This window comes from Adiantum capillus-veneris, chromosome 14 (genome assembly GCF_014529385.1).
Source record: "Adiantum capillus-veneris isolate H3 chromosome 14, ASM1452938v2, whole genome shotgun sequence".
Lineage (NCBI taxonomy): Eukaryota > Viridiplantae > Streptophyta > Polypodiopsida > Polypodiales > Pteridaceae > Adiantum > Adiantum capillus-veneris.
This window is the reverse complement of record NC_140944.1, coordinates 125,035,665-125,056,961: the sequence shown is the minus strand read 5'-3', so window position 1 is coordinate 125,056,961 and position 21,297 is coordinate 125,035,665. Positions and strand designations below refer to the sequence as shown.

Here is a 21,297-nt window from a genome sequence, read left to right as displayed (position 1 = left end):
CATTAAAGTCAATCAAGTACACTATTCACTAAATTCAGTAAGTCACAGCAATCCACACACAAACAATAAGGTGAATGGACAAAGGGAAATCTCATCTTCTTATCAACAAATCACAATACATGCGCAATGGACGAGATATGTATTTCACACCACCGTGCATGGACACTTTTTTTGTCAACTCACTGAGTTATCTCTCTCATTGTGCATTTGCTACGATCAATATTCAATAGAGAAATGTGTTCCAATTGCTCCCTGTTTTTTTTCTTTCCTTCTTTCGTTTTGACCAAACACCAAAAAGGTAAAAGTGAAGCTTTCCTGATGATTATGGCTGAGAAAGAGAAATTAAGCTCCTGAGAGGTGGGCATGTAGATGAGCTGCACATCCTTAGCCCAAGTAGCGCCTCACCTTAGTGCAATGACGAGTATGGGGGCAGTAGGTCAAGATTGCATTCCAAACACGTATTTATCAGCATTGACAGTTGCACAATATATACCATACTGGTATTTAGTACTTTGCATGTTGGTTAGTTATATGCACACACAAATACACATACATGCGTGTATGGATCAATGTATCTAGGCATATATATACATATATATGAGTGTGTGTGTGTGTGTGTGTAGGTATATATGCTGTATACATGATTGTGTGTATACTAGCATGTATGGATGCATTTACATGTACACAAGCATACATAAGTAGACATGTATTTGATACCTAACAAATCTTTCTGATAGTGATTACCTATATTGTATAACATTTTGTAACGTTACCTATCTGACTTGGGCACCTCACCTCAATTTTTTCACTGTTAGAACGTGTACTTAACTAACATACTTAACGCACGTTGTTACTAAACTTCATTAAGTGGAGGACATCATTGGATCAAAAGACATCCCATTTCATTCATCAGAAACATGCAAGGCGTGTTTTCGCACCCTCTTATCATCATGCTGAAACATGCAAGGCGTTCATCAGAAACATGCAAGGCGTGTTTTCGCATCCTCTTATCATCATGCTGAAAGAGCTTCGGAATATAATCAGCCCTAGTTGCATGTGGCTTGAAGATATACCTGACCTACCCAACCAGAATTCTTAAAAAGACAATGCACAGCCCCAACATTATAATGTGAGACCAATGCTTCCACCCAAACAGAACATGCACTGAGGACTCACAACTTTAATCAGACCCGCAGAGTACTGTGAATCAAGAAGGCTATCTAATCAACTGAATGCTTGACAAGCACTCAACAAAAATTAGGGACCATTGGACAACAAGGCACCCGATGGTGGTAATGAACAGGAGAAATCGAGCTCTTACCCATGCAAAATGCTCTTGCGGCTTCGTTTTTCGCTAGACCTTTCCACCACACTGCTCTTGATTGAGCACAACTTGTTTGCATCCCTCTCTAATCAGCAGTTGTGTCCTAGTTCAATGAGCAGATGGCCATGTTGGCTGACTAGATGAAGGGTGCAGTAAATCGAGGGCATCCGGAATCTCAAGTGGCCGATCTGTATCATTCCTTGTTCTCTTCACTTTAAACGCTTCCAGCGACCTATGCTGAAACCCATACATCTGAAGTACCTGATTGTCTCCAAAATTAAAAGCTCTCTCAATTTGCTTTAAGCACCTCTCCACAGAATAGTCGCCATAGCTGCCGCATGGCTTGCAACCTACAAAATGGGTAACAAAAGGCCACCTGTCATCCCCACGGCCCGGCCGAGACTTTTCCATATATTCCTCAAAATGCTCCACAATGGCAGCCCAAAAAGCATGTAGATGATATGTGTTTTCCAGGAATACTTTATCTCCCCACTTGTCCTTTTGTGTGATGAGGAGGTAGATGAGAGCCGATTGGTCATCAGCCTCAAATGCAGGACGCCCCGCTAACGCACCTGTAAGAACCTTCCCTGCCTCATCTCTTATCTTGCCTTTTGGTCCCATTGGCACCCATGCATCAATAAGGTCCAGCGACCACTGACAATTTCTGAGGAGATAGATGCCAGAATTTAGTCCGACCCACGTCTGCTTCTCATAAACCTCCTTCTCCCAACCATGCACGATGAGATTGTAGTTTTCATACTTCTCCAGAGGAAGCTCAAAAACCATGTCTGTGAAAATGGCATCACTGTCCATCCACCAAATCCACTCCATCTCTGGATGACCTAGCATGAGCTTACGAACAAGCGGAAGCTTCGACCAGTACTCTCCCATCCTTGCATCCAAGGTTGCCAGGTTATAGAAGATGTCAATGCCATGGAGACGGCAGTAATCTATCTTGTTTTTTATGGATTTGAGAAGGTAATGGTCACCAGCAGGATTGTCACAAGGCTTAGGGGACGAGCCAGTGACCAACAAGATGCGGGGCTTTCCGGTAGAAGAGACAGCAAGGTCCGGGTTTTCGAGCAGCCAAGCTTGCCGCTGTTCATCCCAGTCGTCGATTGTCGGACCCAAGCTGTAAGGCTGGTTGAGCTCAAGCTCTGCTTCTAGCTGCTCATCTACCTCTTCGGCATCCACGTCCTCAAGTAATTTCAGTGAGGGCACGAGGTCGTTCGAATCCTCAGGAGGCGCACTGCCGTAGCCGAAGCCGATGGTGCCTCTGAGCACAAGAATGGTGACAAATCCACATAACAAAGTGATCTTTATGTTGTCTAGGTACCTGTAGATTTGCTTGCCTTTGGAGGAGCCCTTGCCATGCTTGTAGACAAGAGCAGAGCGCATAGTGGGTACCCCCAACTTCATCATGAGGCTAGCAGGAAGGCCAAGGCAGGCAACAACAGAAGAATACCCAACTGCAGGAAAAGAAGGACGATAAGAGCGCGTGGCAGGTTGGCAGCGTAAGTGGTAGTACGTGGATTCTTCAATTGCATTCATTTCTGTTCTGCCACATTCAGACACTATCTACATCTAGCTACAGTGGTAGTAAAAGGGTGGCACGTGGTCGACGGTGGGGGTCATTCGGGCCAAAAACTAAATTCAAGCTTGCAAGTAAATTGGGGTCCGCATCTTGAGCCTTGCACCCACGACATCCTCCGGGCGATGCTTGTGCTCCAACCACCAGGCCCGTATGCGTTCACTAACATGTTACGCATTTCAATGCCACATACGTTAATGCGGGCCAATTTCTAGATTCGGAACGGCTTTGTAAATTTGGGCCGCATGATGTCAAGAGTATGCAGTTGCATATTGTGCATCTTAGGACTAGGTCGCATGAGGACTGTTGTCCAGCCCACTGCTAGGTTACCTTTACTGGAGGCTAGCCATCATTTCAAATTTACAGTGAAAAAGTAGCTTAAAAATCTACGGAATGCTTCTCGTTTTCTACTTCAGAACAACAGTTGTCAAGCATTTGAAGCCGCCATCATTTGATCGTTGCTCTATGGAACGTTTGACCAGTGTTTTGAATGCATTAACTCAACCTTTGGTAATCGGAAGTTGAACGTGGATAGCATGAGGACGTAGGAGGCAATGGGCTCCCAAGGGTAATTGTTATGCATGACCCCCTCCTCTCTTAGGCAATGGGCACCCAAGGGTAATTGTTATGCATGACCCCTCCTCTCTTAGGCTATGGTCACACGAGGCTTAGTTTTTCGTTAGCTGAGCCGAACATGTCTGACACGAGGAAGCTTTTCACAATAGTTCATCGGTTTTGTACTCTAGTACTCTAACTATGCCTTTTTAGGCATATTCACAGAAGTATGCTTGCCCATTGCAGATCAGTGCTAGCTTTCTCTCTCCTGCTTGCACCTTGCTCTTTCTCTCTCTACTTGCTACAAGCGATGGACGCTCTGAACTCCTGTCAAAAATTATCGAGACTTAGTTATTGCTAAGCTTTGCGTGACCATGTCCTTAGCCCCTTCCTAATGTCTATGCGTGCATCGTGCATGCATGTGTGTGTGTGAGAGAGAGAGAGAGAGTGTGAAGGATGTCCCATCAAAGATCATTCCAAATGGAGGGTACTTTACCCTTTTTCTTTTGCATGAGTGTGAAGAGTTTGACACTCAAAGGTCACTTCAATCACTTCTTACCATTACCTTCAATTTACCCCCTCCCATGTTGTTGGGGCACCTAACACCTATGTTATTATTGGGGGGCACCTTTTTGACCTGCACAAAGGGCTAACTTCCAAGGCCTTGGTGAAAAAATACCAATATAAGTAAAAATTTAATTTACAAAAACAAAAACTTTTGGTTGGTAAAGATAGTGGTGATTATTTCTTAGAAGTGAGGTGTTAAGGAAATGACTAGTATGTGATCCGCGTTGCTACCAAGAAAAACATGGTTATTGGATCTCTCTCTCTCTCTCTCTCTCTCTCTCTCTCTCACACACACACACACACACACACACATATACATAGTCATATATAAGTAGGTGTGTGTGTATCCGCATGCCCACGTGTGAGAAGAATGAAATTGTAGTCTTTGGAATCACTCTAAGAAGATAACAATGCCTCTCTCTCTCTCTCTCTCTCTCTCTCTCACACACACACACACACACACACACACACACACACACACACACACCAATGTCCCTTTTTGGATTGTTTCTATGTTGTTTAAATTATGTGCTCTCTCTCTCTCTCTCTCTCTCTCTCTCTCTCTCTCTCTCTCTCACACACACACACACACACACACACACACGTCTTAGGATAGATGTAAAACATCTACAGCTTCTCCAAATATGTGAAGTTAGCTAACTTAGGTTTAGTATAATCCTATCTAATTTTTTTGAGATTTATCTCTAATTGCGAATGGCTTTTATCAAGCAGGAAGAAGCTACTTGTCGAGAAGAAGAAGATAGGTTCTAAATAAAAAATATAGTGTACTTGCAAAAATGTTCGGATATGTTTTGGGTCATAGTGTGCATATGTTGTATTGGTTTCAAACCCTATGCAAAGGATATGCCAAGGTCTGGATGTATTCCTTTTGAGTTAATTCAAATCAAGCTCTTAAGAACCTTTTTCTTATAAAAAAAACTACAAGGGTTAGAGAACATAAATTAATGTTTAGAGAGTCTACAAAGTGCAGAGAAGTTTCGTTGCAAAAACCTTCACATAGTAAATTTTCCTTTAAAATGTTTGGAAAAAGGTATGGTATAGCCAAATGCTTGAGAAATCCTCAATTTAGTGTAATCCCAGTGTAGGTTTTTGAAGTTCTCTCAATTATAGATTTGAAGGTAAGAAAACCTACAAAGTACAGAGAAATTGAGTGTAAAAGCCTTCAAATATAATAAAGTTGTCCCTAAAATCACTCATAAGCAAATTTTCTAAGTTTCTAGGAGAAAGTACTAAGCCTCAACTCAATTTAGTGTAACCTCCCTTACAAAATTTTGAGATTTGCCTCAAAAATTCTAACTTTCCTTTCAACACTTGAGAAAACCTAGATTTAGTGCAATCCCACATACATATTTTGATATTCACCTTTGAATTCCGAGTCAACCCAAAGGCGAGAGCACTGACAAAGCTCAAAGAAATTTAGCATAAAAACCTCCAAAAATAGTCGAGAATTCTCGGAATTACCTCCCATCTGTTCCTACCTTGGGTTTTCACATCTTCTGCCTTGGATTTGTCGGATTGAACTTTCTAAAATGCATCAACTCTCAATTTCACAGATGTCAATGCCGACTTTTTATTTTTGATTCTCGATAATATATTTCGTTGATTGTCTCTTTGTGGATTGCTGATTGTAAAACCATTGCTTATTCTCTCTTCCCTCTCTGTAGTGCCAGTGTGAAAGCCCTCTCTCTCTCTCTCTCTCTCTCTCTCTCTCTCTCTCACACACACACACACACACACACACTCACACACACACACGTAATGCGTAAGGACATCCATAACAAATTGTCGACTTTGTTTCTTATATTCACACACATCAAGACAATGGGTCTCTCTCTCTCTCTCTCTCTCTCTCTCTCTCTCTCTCTCTCTCTCTCTCTCTCTCTCTCTCATACACACATACACATACGAATACATGATTGCAGCTGTTAGAGTTGTTTTGCCTACGGGAGAACAAGCTCGTTGGGATGTTAAGGATGTGCAGGCTCATGCATTGATTGCGTTGTCTATGAAGCGCACCATTGTTCCTCACATCCGTTCAACGAAATCTGCAAAACAGGCTTGGGATATTTTGGCTGGTCTTTATGCAAGTCGCAATGAGGCTAAAATTGCTTTGCTGCGTAAAGAGTTGGAGTCAAAGATTATGCATGAGGAAGATGATATGGACACTTTCCTTGCTAGTGTCAAGGATATCAATGAGCAACTTATTTCTGCTGGAGAAGTCATTCCAGACAGTTCTCTTGTGCAGACTATTCTTGATGCCTTACCAGATTCTTACCAAACTTTTGCTAGTGCTTGGAGACTTATGACCCAAGGAAATCCAGAAGTTGTCAAGTTTCATGCATTATGCACATTGTTGTTGCAAGATTCACTTTCCAGAAAAAACAGGACTAGGTAGCGTGCAATTGAACAGGCTTTTATTGCTTCTCAAAGAAAGGGTGGTAACAGCAATGCAGCCACTTCTTATGATTCTGCTGCGAGTGGCAAAAATATTGTTCCTAATGCTTGTCTTGGCAACACTTCGTCTGGCAATTCTGGTGACAAGGGAAAAAAGAAGATGCGTTGCCATTATTGTAAAGCTAATGATCACTTGATCAAGTCATGTCCTAAGTTGAAGGCCAAAGAGGCTAAGAAGAAAGAGGGTGGTTCCACTGCAAATGCTGGTTCCACTACAAATGCAGCCATTGTTGAGTCTTCTGTGAAAGGAGACTATAATGCTGATGTTGATGCAGAATGGGCTTTTAGCGCAGAGTGCATTTACAATCCTGTTGTCCATGATGCATGCTTGTCAGTTGCTGCAGATTCACATGTGTGGTATTTCGACAGTGGTGCTACAAAGCACATTCCCTCACATCGTGAATTGTTTACCACTCTCGAGTCTGTCCCTCATGGGAATTCAGTCACTTGTGCCAACAAGGCCTCATATCCAGTTCAGGGAGTTGGAAAGATTGTGCTTACTGTTGCTAATGGCAGTTCTTTCACACTTGTTGATGCACTTTATGTACCTGGGATCAAGAAAAATCTCTTGTCTGTATCCGCACTTGCTAGACTTGGACTTGTAGTCAAATTTGTGGATGACAGATGTACAATTCATGATCTCAGTTTTGGTGATGAAATTGTTGCATTTGGCCTTTTGTACCGTGGGCTGTATAAGCTCACTTTGTATGACAAGTGTGGAGAAAATTTTGCAAATGCTGTTGCAGATTCAAGGGCTATTTCAGATGCAAAACTTTGGCATGCACGTTTTGGTCATCTGAATTTTGCCAGTTTGCTGCGTTTGCAGAAATCTGATTGGTTGCTTCTTTGCCGCCTCTTGAAGCACCTATCAAACATGTTTGTGAAGCCTGTATTTTGGGTAAGATGCAGCGTTCTAAATTTCCAAAGGATGGTTCAGTTCGGGCCACACGCAGGTTGCAGCTTGTGCATAGTGATGTTTGTGGGCCCATGCAAACTCCGTCCTTGGGCAATTACTTGTACTTCATGACTTTCATTGATGATTACTCCAGGCATGCATGGGTATTTCCGCTTAAAGCGAAGTCCGAAGTTTTTATGTGCTTCAAACAATTTCTGGCTATGACTGAAAATGTCTCGAAATGTACTATGGGCACCCTTCGTTCCGGTCGAGGGGGGGGAGTACATGTCTCATGAATTTAATGCATTTTTGGCTAGTCGTGAGATAAAACACCAATGTACACTGCCTTATACACCTCAACAAAATGATGTTGCTGAGAGGCAAAACAGGTCACTGACAGAAATGGCACGATGTATGGTCAAAAGTCAAGCCTTGCCGCATTCTTTTTGGCTTGAGGCCATTATGTGTGCCACTTATGTACTTAACAGGTGTCCTACGAAAGCTTTGCGGTCTATTAATCCATATGAAGCATGGCATGATAGAAAGCCTTCTATTGAGCACATGCGTGTTTTTGGCTCTTTGGCATATGCTTTGGTGCCACAAGTACAGCGTAGAAAATTGGATGTTAAGGGTGTCAAATTTATTTTTGTTGGTTATAGTGCTAAAAGCAAAGGTTACAGGTTGTATCATCTGCAAACAAAACGTATTCTGGTTTCTCGGGATGTAGTGTTTGTGGAAGATTCTGTTCAGCCCTTGCTGTCATGTACTAGAGACAGTAATGTAAGCTCACAGGACATTTATGACACTTTGTTGCCTCTTTTCAGTGGTGGAAATACGATTGTAAGTTCCAATGAGGCAAATGTACAGCCTATGGGGGTTTTTGAAAATGTTTTAGATCAGCCTACTACTGATGTAGATGTACATGATGTACTTGATGAGGAAAGGGCTGAAAATGAGCAGGCTAGAGGTATGCGAAAATGGCTGGTGCACACTTTACGTGACAGTAAATTGGATGCACCTTTGTCTAGTCGTACTCATTCAGGCTCTTGCCATGCATCCTATGCATCAGATTGTTATGCTTTGGCTGTGTCTAGCTTACATGATGTTGAGGAGCCTCTGTCTTTTGATGAAGCACAAAATTCAAAAAATTGGATGGCTGCCATGCAATCAGAATATGATGCACTTATAGAAAATGACACATGGACTTTATGTGATTTGCCTCTTGGCAAAAAGGCCATTGGTATGAAGTGGGTTTACAAGTTAAAACGCAAGCCGGATGGTGAGATCGATCGCCATAAGGCTCGACTTGTTGCAAAGGGTTATGCACAACAAAAAGGCATTGATTATGAAGAGACTTTTGCTCCCACTTGTCGTATGACTACTGTGCGTTTTCTATGTGCATTGGCAGCTCATTTTGGTTGGGATGTACATCAATCAGACATTGTTACCGCTTTCTTGAATGGTGACATATTTGAGGAAGTTTATGTAACGCAGCCTCGCGGTTTTGTCATAAAAGGACAAGAGGACAAAGTGTGCAGATGTAAGAAGGCTTTGTATGGGTTGAAGCAATCTCCTCGTGCTTGGTATGAGAAAGATGACACTCATTTGGTGAAACGAGGCTTTCGTAACAGTCCAACAGAAAGCACATTGTATGTAAAGCGTGAGGATGATGTACTTCTCATTGTGGTTCTTTATGTCGATGATTTGCTGATCACTGGACCAAATGAGAGACACATTGCTGAATTTAAGGCTGATTTGAATGCTACTTTCAAGATGAAATATTTGGGGCTGTTGCATCATTACTTGGGTATACAGTTTAAGTAGTGTGATGGTGGTATTGCTTTGTGTCAGAAAAGTTACATCGAGACATTGCTATGTAAGTTTGGACTTGAGGATTGCAAACCTATTGCCACTCCCATGGAAACAGGTTTGAAGTTGAGTCTATATGATGCTGGCGATCCTGCTGATGTCACTCTTTACCAAACTGCTGTTGGCTACCTCATTTATGTATGCAACACGAGGCGAGATATTCAGTTTGAAGTCTCACAGGTTAGTAGATTTATGCATAGCCCAGGGTCTACGCATTGGCAGGCTGTCAAGAGGATTTTCCGCTACCTTAGTGGCACTTTACATCTTGGCTTGTTTTATCCCAAGGGGGGATCATTGCCGCCAGACTTACATGCTCAGATTGGGCTGGTTGTTTTGACACGCGAGTGTCCACAAGTGGTTTTTGTTTCATGCTTGGAAGTTCACGTATATCATGGTTGAGCAAGAAGCAACCTATTGTGGCCACTTCGAGTTGTGAGGCTGAGTAGAAGGCAGTCTTCACAGCTACGATTGAGTGTGTATGGCTCAGACGCCTTATGGCTGATTTGGGTGTTGGACAGGACACTGCCAACACTATCTACACTGACAGTCAGAGCGCATTGGCAGTTGCGAGGAACCCAATTTTTCATGCTCGCACAAAGCACATTGAGGTGCATTACCACTATGTCAGGGAGAGGCTCTCAGCATGAGAGATCAGCTTGGCTTATGTGCCAACACAGGACAACCTTGCAGATCTTTTCACAAAGGCATTGTCTCGTGGACTGATCATGTCCTCAGGGCATGGCACTTCCCTTTACTCATGTGCCAACTCTCGTTCACCGCATCACTCCAAGGGGGATTTGTTACCATATACATGTGGTAGTGATGTGTGTGAACACACTAGGACCGCCGGGGCATTTTTTCCCTCTTTAAGAGGTTTTTCCCCTCATGCATTGTATATACGCCCATCACTCTAGGGCTATCTATCTTTCCATTGCATACTAAGAAACACACTCTCTATTGTGTGCCTTGAGCTTCCTTCGTCTTCTCCAAGCTGTGTGCGTTTTTCTGCAACCCTAATTCCAACATAAACTTAATAGTTGAGAGTAGAGATTAGTCAGTCTCAAGATTAACAGGTCTCAAACCACGTCAGTAGGAAGAAAAATCTCTCTCTCTCTCTCTCAGGCTGCATGTCTAGTTTGTAGTATTAAAATGAATCATGTGAGAGGCTAAGAGCCTGGTCGCATGTACCAGCGAGCCTACTTTTTGCCCAGTCACGAGCCGACTCTTCTCTCTCTACCTATCTAATTGTGGTAGTTAAAAGTCTCGAAATGGGCATAGCCTTTCACATGGTTGACTTTTGAGTCCCTCTCGATTAGCAGGAACTTGCTCAAGATCTATCTCATCACTCAGTCAAATCAAGCATTAAGACGCCGGTTTTCTTGACTTGCAAACAAAGCTGGAAGGCTATGTTCCAAAGTGACTAGGCTCTAAATGTAAGCAAAATGACATGGAGGTAGTCCTACAATGGAGGCACATGCATGGAGGTGGCCCTACAATAAGAGACCGGAGTCATCATTTCTAGGGGGAGGCAAAGGGCTCACTGTTAACCCTCACGGCTCACGGACACCCTATCACCTATGACGGACATTGCATTATTTACTTGGTCGAGTCAGGTACCTGGCTTATCGGTCCAATAGGAAAAGGGTAAGAGTGATCGCCGATGAGAGGCGCACACTAACTGGAACATTCAAGGGATTAGTTGGCTAAGCATGGGCGCCCAAGTGTGAATGGGGTGAACTCATATAAAAGTCAACTAAACCTAAAATTCACTCATTCTCTCATTTGTGCAATAGAAGAGTGTTTTTACTCCATCTCCATCTTCTTCTTCTTCATCTCCTTGTGTGTGTGTTTATGCGTGAGAGAGAGAGAGAGAGGGAGCGATCGAGCATTGCGACGGGACGACGGCGGCGAGGCGGTTGAGCGCAACGTAGTGGCGTCTCCCTCTTCTTCGCGGCGAGGAATCCTCCACGAAGCAAGCGTAGAGCAGTGAGTGACACACCATCGTCATCTTTGAGCTTACTAGTTTAGGCTTGTTGTGTGCTTGGAGCCATTTGTGGCTCGCACACGGTGTATCGGCAAGTTCCTTGCATTGACACGTACGACATACGTGCACATTTTTGGCGCCACTGCTGGGGAGTGCCATACACTAAGCTTGAATGGCACTCTGTGCTTCTTTTGTGGTGCAATTTCTATTGTAGGAAAGGTAAGGAAGGAGTGTGTGTGGGTTGAGAAGAAGGATTTGATGTTGTACTATGTATTTTTTTTGTTAATGGAGTTTTCAAAGGTACTGTGTTTATTCTCTCTGTCTTAAGGTTGTTAGTTTTCTTTGTTAATGGAGTTTTCAAAGGTACTGTGTTTATTCTCTGTGCATTAAGGTTGTTAGTTTTCTGTGTACAGTAAGTAGGAAGTAGATCTATGAGAGCTAATAGAGTGTGTGAGTGTGTAACAGTAGGTGTATTAGTTAGAAGTAGGTAGATAGAGTGTGTGTGTGTGCTCTCGCGCAAGCCGTGGCGACTTTATCCCTTAAAAAAAAAAAAAAAAAAGGTAGGACCGGGATCGGAATATCTCCCAGACCCAAGCCCAAGCTCACACTCAGGCTTAGTAGGCCTCAGTCGACTTTTAAAATTACGAATTTTAGCTTCACACGTAGCTAAAAATCGATTTTTTGAGGACCAGCGAAACTTCAAAGGCCCGAAAATTGTGTTGTAAAGCACATAGCAACCCTCTAAGTGATACGCTCATTTCGAGCTATCACACACTTTAATAAAAAAAATCAAACATTTAAAAACATTAAAAAAACATAAAAAACACCAGTGAAAACGGACGCTTAAAAAAGGTAAGCGGTTAACCTTCGAGGTTATTCACCGACGCTTGTAGGGTGCCAAAGGCACATGCATCTGCGCTCGGGTCGTGTGCTAGAGACGGAGCAACTAGAGAGAATTTCGACTTACGCGAGTTCTCAATATCCACCTACTTTAGGTTCAGGGCCCTGGACAGGAACCCAAGGTAGTACAAACCAAGACCCGAACATAGCGGCTAGTGACTCTTCCTCTGACTACGACGTCATGGAGGGTTTCCCAATGCCTAATCCCGATAGCTCAAGCCAAGACATGCATGCCATAGGCCCGCGGTCCGGGCCAAGAGTGCTTAGCCACCTGAAGGAAACCTTTAGTCGAGCCACTCGCTCCGAACATGGAGCTAATGATGTAAATGAGGGGGGTGGGGAAGTAAATTCTCCATTCGTGACCAACATAGACCCTATACCATTAGAGAATGTGCACGTGAATACTTCATTCACTACACCTCCTGACTCTTCAGAGTTATTTCCTCCGAGGTCATATTACTCGATGGTGGGATTGCTTGCCGAAGTGCAAGAGGTTGAGTGATATATCCTTGCAGGGAGGAAGAGGAAGTCGAGAGCTTACGTAAGGCGGAGCAACGAAGAGAGTTAAAAGCGAAAGCCCCTATGTCAATATCCTTGCTAAGAGAGCAATCAAGTGCTCCTTCCTTAGCAACCGCTAAGGGCCAACCCATAGAAAGCAACATTGCATCTAGCTCAAAGGACACCCCTAGCACCTCAATCCTAGATGGAGTGTTCCTAAATGAGAACTGGGAGTATGAACTACAAACGGAAACTCTGACCGACCTATACACAGGTCACACCTATCACGTGGGTTGGTTAGATGTCCTACAATCCACAATGGGCGCTACTAGTGTGGAGGATCAACAACAAAGATTTTGTGAGGTCATCCATAGGGTCATTGAGTTAGAGAGACAGAACAAGGGGATCAACATGCCTTCAACGGGTCTCATGAGATTCTTGGATACAGGAAATGCTAAACAACCGACCTTATCGCAAATGGAGACTCCTTCGGTAAGTCCAATGGATCCCCCATATGTTGTTTTGCTAGGGGTCTCGGTGCAATCTGAACCCACAAGTGATAGCTTTATCTTTCCAAGTCTATCTCATCTTTCCCTTGATGACACCACATCTACCATGCCTACCCCAATGATGGGCATGCCAAGAAACACGCCATGGACCTCATTTGTTAGTAAAGCACCGCTACATGGTAGCTCAATGCCTGCAATAGTACCTAAAAGTGTGTACCAATCGTATACACCTATGGGTCATTACACTCATGAAGTCCCTACTCCTCCCATTGTTTCAACTACCTATGCTCCACAACCACAACACCCAAGTTCTTATTTCCATAGGACTATACCGGCTAGCATTAGCATGTCACATCGGACGTCTGCTATGCCTAGGTCCACACATATGAACTTTGGACCACCACAAGGCACAACATCGTACCTAATGTGGAACCCAAGGGCTTCCTATGCGCCAAGCCTAATGCCAATACCTACTCCACATGTAGTCTCTGGAGCATCTCCACCCACGGTGCCTGCTCACTTAGGTGACTTGGTAACATTTTCTCAAGCTATCGATCGATCTATTGCTGAGAATATGCGTAACACGCCTGATAGAGAGCCTAGAAGCAGTACAAATAGCCAAGCTCACACAAAAATTTAGTGGAGACGGGGATGTGAGAAAGCATATAGAAGTGTTTGAACAAATATGCGATTCTCTAGGAGAACACAATGACCTACATAAGAGCAATGCTTTAAGCCTAACCTTAAGTGGAAAGGTTGGGGATTGGTATAGAACCCTAAGGGTGGAAGAAAAAACGATTTACCCTACTCTTAGGAGACTGTTCTTAAAATAATACATACGAGAGGGAGTACTTTGGGGTGTAGCCTCTCAGCTCCAGAAAGCCCAACGAGAGGAAGGAGAGTTGGTGAGAGACTTTATTAGTCGCTTGAAGCATTTGAATTCTCGTTGTAATCCAAATGAGCGCTTCAATAATAATCAATTGCTTGATAGATTCATTAGGGGATTACAACATGAGGATCTCTACAATGGCCTAGTCATTAGAGGTATCACCACTTGAGAAGCAGTCACCACCAATGCGATCCAATTGGAGGATAATCTGTTGAGCCTAAATCTATTAGCTCACAAGCATCGGGGCATCAACCAATGACCCTAAAGCCTATTGCTAAGGAGCCAAAGATATCTGAGATGACGTTAGCAGATCTCACCAAGGCTATTCAAGAGAGTCTTAGAGACAATCGTGCTCCGGAGAACAATCATATGTATCCAAGAAGGGAGCAACAATGGTGCTTAGTATGCTATGGACCGCATAGTACCAGTGAATGCCCTACTTTTAGAGTAAAATTCAATGGGAACTGCAATGCCTGTGGGAGGTATGGTCATCAAGCTAAGGATTGCATAGTATTTAAGCACGCGATGGCTAATAGACCAACCTTATCATGGACAGACACACCTCGAGTGCCTGCATTGATGCCGGCCCCACCTCTTGAAAAAACAACACAACATATGGTCCCTAGGGCCCAAAATGTTGTTCAAACAACACCCTTACCACCTCCAGTGCTAGGACCGCAACCACCACATCCGAGAATCACTTCTGTGAATCAAGTGGATTGTGAGTCATCTATTGCTTGTTTGGAAGGCTGTGAGGAAGATATAGATCCTAATATTTCCTATGGGATGGATGTGCTTGAAGAAAGTCCACAATACTACATGGAGGACTATTGGGGACAAGTCAAACCTGTATATCAAGTAGCTGCTCTTGCAGCAAGAGGCCAAAATATCAATTACACTACTAAGAGACTACCTCTTCAATGCTATGAGTGTGGAGGTCCACATCGTGTAGCTGAGTGTCCTATTAGGCTACAAAACAATGCCACACTAATGCAAACCAATCAAGCAAGCACGTCTACAATGCCGATACTCATGTGTAATTGATGTGGCATAGATCATTTGATTTCCCAATGTCCAAATAATCCAAATGCACCGAAGATCACGCCATTAAACTTGATTGAAGTTACCAAGGAGCCATCACAAAGTACACCTGTGGTACCAATAAACGTACTCACACGATCGATGCTCCAAAAACAAAATTATATTCTTGAGGAAAGAGACACGCCATCAATTGCCCAATCTCATAAAAAGAAGAAAACATGAAGAAAGAGATCGCAAAAAGCAGTGAAGTCAGACCCCAGTTCAAAGACCAACATAGGGACTGGTGACGACCCCGTATATATGAATGATGCTGAAGAGGATTTTGATTCAGGAGAAACCATGGAGAACAAAACGACCACTAAGATAGAAACCAACAAGGAAGATCTTAATGAGCCACAATGGCCAAGATCCAAGAAGAAGATAGGAACTTATCCAAACCCTACAGAGGAGATTGAGCGAGTCAAGCAATTAAGGAGTTTGGTAGAAGATACCCAAAGGGATCTAGAACCAGCACCTAGGAAGATCCAGATTAGAGACACCGTGTTCCCTACGCAACAACAACCTCACCAAGACCATAGACCCTTAGCCATACCTAGTGTCATCCAAGAAGAAAGTGACTTAAAGTCATGGGAAAGTGGACGTACTCACTTCTTGATGGAAAGAATGTTTACAGAGGGACTACTTGATCTTATCGAAGAAATGGAGATCCTATCTTCCCCACGTCAAGGGACTGAAGTCCGAAAGGTGCCGTTAAACATTGCCAAATTGATGGATTTTATGTCTTCAGAAGTTAGAACCACCATCATGTCCAAGCTATATAAAGACCTTGAGCTAATCTCAGCTCTTCGAGCCTTCCTCAATGGAGAACTAAAGTTTGGGCTACCACAATTTGCATAGATGGATGGAGCTGGGGAGATGCCAACAAAGGAGGAACACTTAGATCCACAACCCAGCCTAGATGAGAACCTTGTTATAGAAATACTTGTTAACAAGTTGGGACAATACTTTGAGGGTGATGAATCCAATGCAACCATACTAATCACTACTAAGGGATTAACTGTGAAGGGAATCCTTGATGGTGGCGCTGGGGTTAGCATTGTGACTAAAATTTGTTGGGAAACTATGGGAAGACCTCACCTTGCGACCACAACCATAGTAGTGAAGATGGACAATGGGTCTATTGTTAAACCTATTGGGATGCTAGAAGATCTCAAGATCAAGGTCTTTGGACATAAAATAAGGATTACCTTCATTGTTATGGATTTCTCCAAACACACTATGGCATCAGAGATGATGTTAGGACGTCCTTTCATGAGGGAAGAAAAAATGGTGCATGACTGGTCTAAAAACCATGTCTACTTGCAGTTCCAAGATTCTGTCATTCGAGTGGATCTTGTTACTGGTCGAGCACATCCTCTAGGAAACAGGTTTATAATTGATCATAGATCTGACACAACAATTCACTCGGCCCCATTGCAGTATTGTTACACGTGTAAAGCGGACACGGATGTTGGGGAAGATTCTCCTTATATGGATGTACTACCTGGGATGACTGAGTCGGACAATGTCCACCTAGCAGCAACCATAGACAATTGGGAAAATAGGGGGACGACCTGGGTAACACCTGAGGGGGATGAAATGCCACCACTCGTACCCTTAAATATGCTAGAAGCAATGCATATAGCTTCTGATGATCTACAAGATGAAAGTTTGACTGGCATTGGAACCAGTAGCGCCTCACAAGACTATAGCCCACACGATTTGGGGTCAGAATCATCATTTGAAATTGACTCTGAGGACAAGGAATCTGAGTTAAAGCTTAGTGCAAATGTGGGGACAAACCATTCAGGGCCCAGTGGTAACCTAGATGACAATCTATCCAAGGGAGCAGAAGACACAAGTAGTGATTCATCTAGTGACTCTTCAGTAGAGATCAGCCATAATCGAGAATTAAACAAGAAGATTAAGAGATATAAGAGGTGACGATATCGAGCAAATGTGCGTGCTAGAATAAATGAAAAGAAATCTACCGCAGAATGGCTTAATTATATAGGGGCATGTGATGCTCATCGAAAGTTGGTAGATAACTGGGGTGAATATCTTTAAAGTGTTATGTGGTGTAGTCCACAACCCATCGACATCGCACAACTAGAGGCTACAGAGAAGCCAAAGTTGAGCCGTACTGTAAGGAGACGACAAAATCGAGAGTTAGCTCAACAACAAAAGAAAACAGAAGTGAAATCACAGTCCATAGAACAACGGGACTCCACAGACTTACACCTTGCACACCTGAACATTTCAAATCCTATACCACAGAGGAACGTAAGGTTGTGTATACAAAGGCTCAAAGAAAACCTATCGATGGGAGCAATGGAGTCTATGACGGTCCAGCGATAGTTAAGGAAATAGAGGTAGCAGACCCAAGAGAAGATTCTGAACCTGTTTTCATTGCCCAAGATGTGACCGAGACTGAGGAGTGTTTACTTAAAGAACTTCTCAAGTAATTCAGGGATATATTTTCCTGGACATATCATGATATGAAAGGTGTTCCACCTTTTGTGGTGCAACACACAATCCCCATGAATAGCATGGCTAAACCAGTTCAACAACGACCCTACCCAATGAATCCTAAATATACAAAAATCGTTCAAGAAGAGATTGAAAAGCTTGTGGAATGCAGATTCATATACCCTATTGAGCAATCAGAATGGGTGTCTCCAATAGTGATTGTGCCAAAAAAGAATGGGACACTCAGAGTGTGCGTGGATCTCAAGAAGGCCAATGCCACCACTAGGAGGGACCATTACCCCTTGCCATATTCAGAATGTGTGCTTAAAAGAGTTGCAGGGAAGGAAGCTTATATCTTTTTAGATGGGTACTCTGGCGACAATCAAATCACAATTGCGCTGGAGAACCAAGCTAAAAAAACCTTTATAACCGAATTTGGAGTGTTCACATTTCGTGTTATGTCTTTTGGTTTAACCAATGCCCCTGCTACCTTTCAAAGATTAATAAACACTGCTTTTAGAGAATATTTGAGGGAGTTTTTTGAAGCTTTCTTAGATGACCTTTGTGTTTATTTCTCTGCTTACAAAAAGTGTTTGAGAAGTGTAGATTGTATCACATCTCCTTAAACCCTTTCAAATGCCAATTTTGGGTTAAACATGGAGTCATTTTAGGGCATATAGTGTCCAAAAATGGGATTTCCACATATGAGAGCAAAATTAAAGCCATTGCTGAATTGCCACCACCTACAAACTATAAAGGAGTTCAAAGGTTCATGGGCCATATTGGTTATTACCGATGGTTTATTCTAAACTTTGCCGAGATAGCTCGTCCTTTGTACAAGCTTCTTATTGAGTTCCAATGGACTGAGGAGTGTGACCATGCTTATGAGTCATTGAAAAAGACCTTGACTAGCGCTCCAATTCTACGAGTGCTCGATTGGAATGTAATTTTCCATGTGCATATTGATGCATCAAACTTTGCTATTGGGTGTGTTCTAGCTCAACCAGGAGAACATAAACTAGACTACCCCATTATCTTTGCAAGTCGTCAATTGAATAATGCCGAGAGAAACTATACCACTACATAGCGAAAAGGTTTAGGTATGATTTATGCATTGAAGAAATTTCGCTACTACCTTCTGGCCAACAAGTTTGTGTTCTATGTTGATCACCAAGCGTTGTTGTGTCTAGTAAATAAACCTTGTTCCACGGGAAGAATTACACGATGGTTGTTAATTTTCCTTGAGTTTGATTTTACCATTGTGGTGAGACCTGGTAAAAGAAATGTCATGGCGGATCATTTGTCTCGCATACCCAATGGTGAAGCCCCTAGTGGAGTCGATGATGAGTTACCCAATACTTCTCTATTCCTAGTCGAAACCATACCTGAATGGAGTGAGAAGATTGTGAACTTTCTAGTTAATGGTTTTCCACCCAAAGAGCTTCGTAAAGACATAGCTCGAAAACTGTTAAAAGAATGCGGACCTTACTCTCTCATTGCAGGAACTCTCTACAGGCTAGGGAAGGATGATATTCTTAGACGTTGTGCCTGTGAGGATGAGTATTTATACATACTGCAAGAAGCCTACATGGGTATAGCCGGAGGACATTTCTCAGGGGAACTAACAGCTAGAAAGGTGTTGCAATCATGCTATTGGTGGCCAACCTTATTTAAGGATGCATCACATTTTGCAAAAGGATGTGATGAATGCAAACATTACAAGATCACACAATGAAAGGATAGGATGCCCTTACATCCTGTTAAAGTGACTCAACCATTTGAAAAATGGGGCTTGGACTTTGTAGGCCCAATTAGTCCGCCAGCTCGTAGCACTCAATCTCGATATATTGTTGTTGCCACTAACTATGTGACAAAGTGGGCGGAAGCCAGGGCGACACGTAAGGCCGATGCGAGGTCAACTGCCAAGTTCCTCTTTGAGAACATTATTACAAGATTTGGTTGTCCCTTTGAGATTGTGAGTGACAATGGTACTCATTTTATAAATGGAGTAATAAAAGAACTCACTACCAACTTTATGATAGCTCACCATAAGTCCACACTTTATTATCCACAAGCAAATGGCCAAGCTGAGAGCACCAACAAGACCTTAATCTCTATCTTGATCAAAACGGTGGAAGCTCATCGCACAGATTGGGATTTAAAGCTTACATCAATTCTATGGGCTTATCGTACTGCGTACAAAGTTGCCATTAACTGCACACCATTCAAGATGGTGTATGGCCAAAAAGCGGTTATGCCATGGGAGTTTGTCTTTCCTAGTTTTCGAGTAGCTGCTCAAGAAGGTTGGGATGGTAACCCCTTAGTTGAGCAATTATATATCCTTGAAAGGCTAAATGAAGAGAGGCAATTAGCTGTGAAAAATGCACTTGTGGAGAAAGATAGGAGGAAGAAATGGTTTGACCGTCATCTAAAGAACAAAGATATCAATGTTAGTGATAAAGTCCTTATGTATGGAGTGCGTAACGAAAATAAAAAGTCGAAATATGAGGGAAAAGGACCATATAGAGTATGTGAGATCACCCCACAAGGAACCATTCATGTGGAGACTCTTGATGGAGTTGAAACCATTGGATTCCTCAATTGGAGCAAATTTAAAAGATACTATGATCCTTTAAGTCAAGAGGAGCTGCGTTCCATCCATACAAAAAAGGTTGCCAAGGCACAAATAGAATTGAAGAAGATACAAGCTCAAGCTGAGGCTAAGGAGCGACAACAACGTATAAGACGAAAACAAGAGGCTAACCTTGGATTCACACATGCATTCCACGTTGAAACCGACGAGGATTGGTTGGACTCTGACACACCTCTACGATACCCTATTGAGCTGAACAACACGTATGGAAAAGTGCTATATAACGCCTTATTGGACACGGGTGCTAAATATAATCTGCTATCATATGGGGTGTGGTGTCAGTTAGGGAAGCCACCTCTATCTGAGAGTATTCTCCAAGTCAAGGGTGTCAACAAGAAAAAAACTGCGATTTATGGAATCTGGCACACTTTTGTCAGTTATGACAATGGGGTTGTAGCTCAAGACTTTTTGGTCATGCCTGTTGGAACTATGGAGGGTAATATAAATCTAGGACGAACGTGGATGACAGCCACCAAATGCACTATTGATTGGGGGACAGGGGGTGTCACAACACAGAAACCAACTCTAGCCCTGCCACTCAAGCCATACTCCCTGAGATATTGCCTCTTAAGGAAATAAAACCCAAAACATTGCATGTCGAAGAGGTTGAACCATATGTCCCCATAGCCCAAGTCTCTAGAGCTTCAACTGATGTAGCTGAAATAAAGCTCGAGACACACAAGACCCATCCCAATATAACAAAGAAAACATACAAGTGGGTCCCTAAAGCTTCTTTAGCGACCATAGCTAGTGCTAAAAGACAGGAGCCTGGTAAGAGACGTGCCATTCGCCCCAAGAAATGTTGCGTTGGATTCCTAAAAAACTATTGGAAGCCCAAGGCTACTATGAAGGAAATGATCGACTCTGGGTGCCAAAACGTAAATTGTGCTCTTACTTGTCATTGGGCCCATGTGAGCTCAATCATGTGGCTCCAAAATGAACTGAAGATCGCGGAAAGGAAAAAATCATGGAATGTTACACACCTGCTCCACAGCTAGTTTGGGTACCAAAGAAAGAACAATTTGTTCCACCTAGCTGA

The 21,297-nt window shown here is 42.9% G+C and overlaps 1 pseudogene; it reads right to left on the bottom strand.

Annotated features, from left to right (window-relative positions):
- Positions 1-1,079: 1,079 nt before the first annotated feature.
- LOC147443083 (putative xyloglucan 6-xylosyltransferase 3 pseudogene) lies at positions 1,080-3,047 on the bottom strand (annotated as a pseudogene).
- Positions 3,048-21,297: the final 18,250 nt, after the last annotated feature.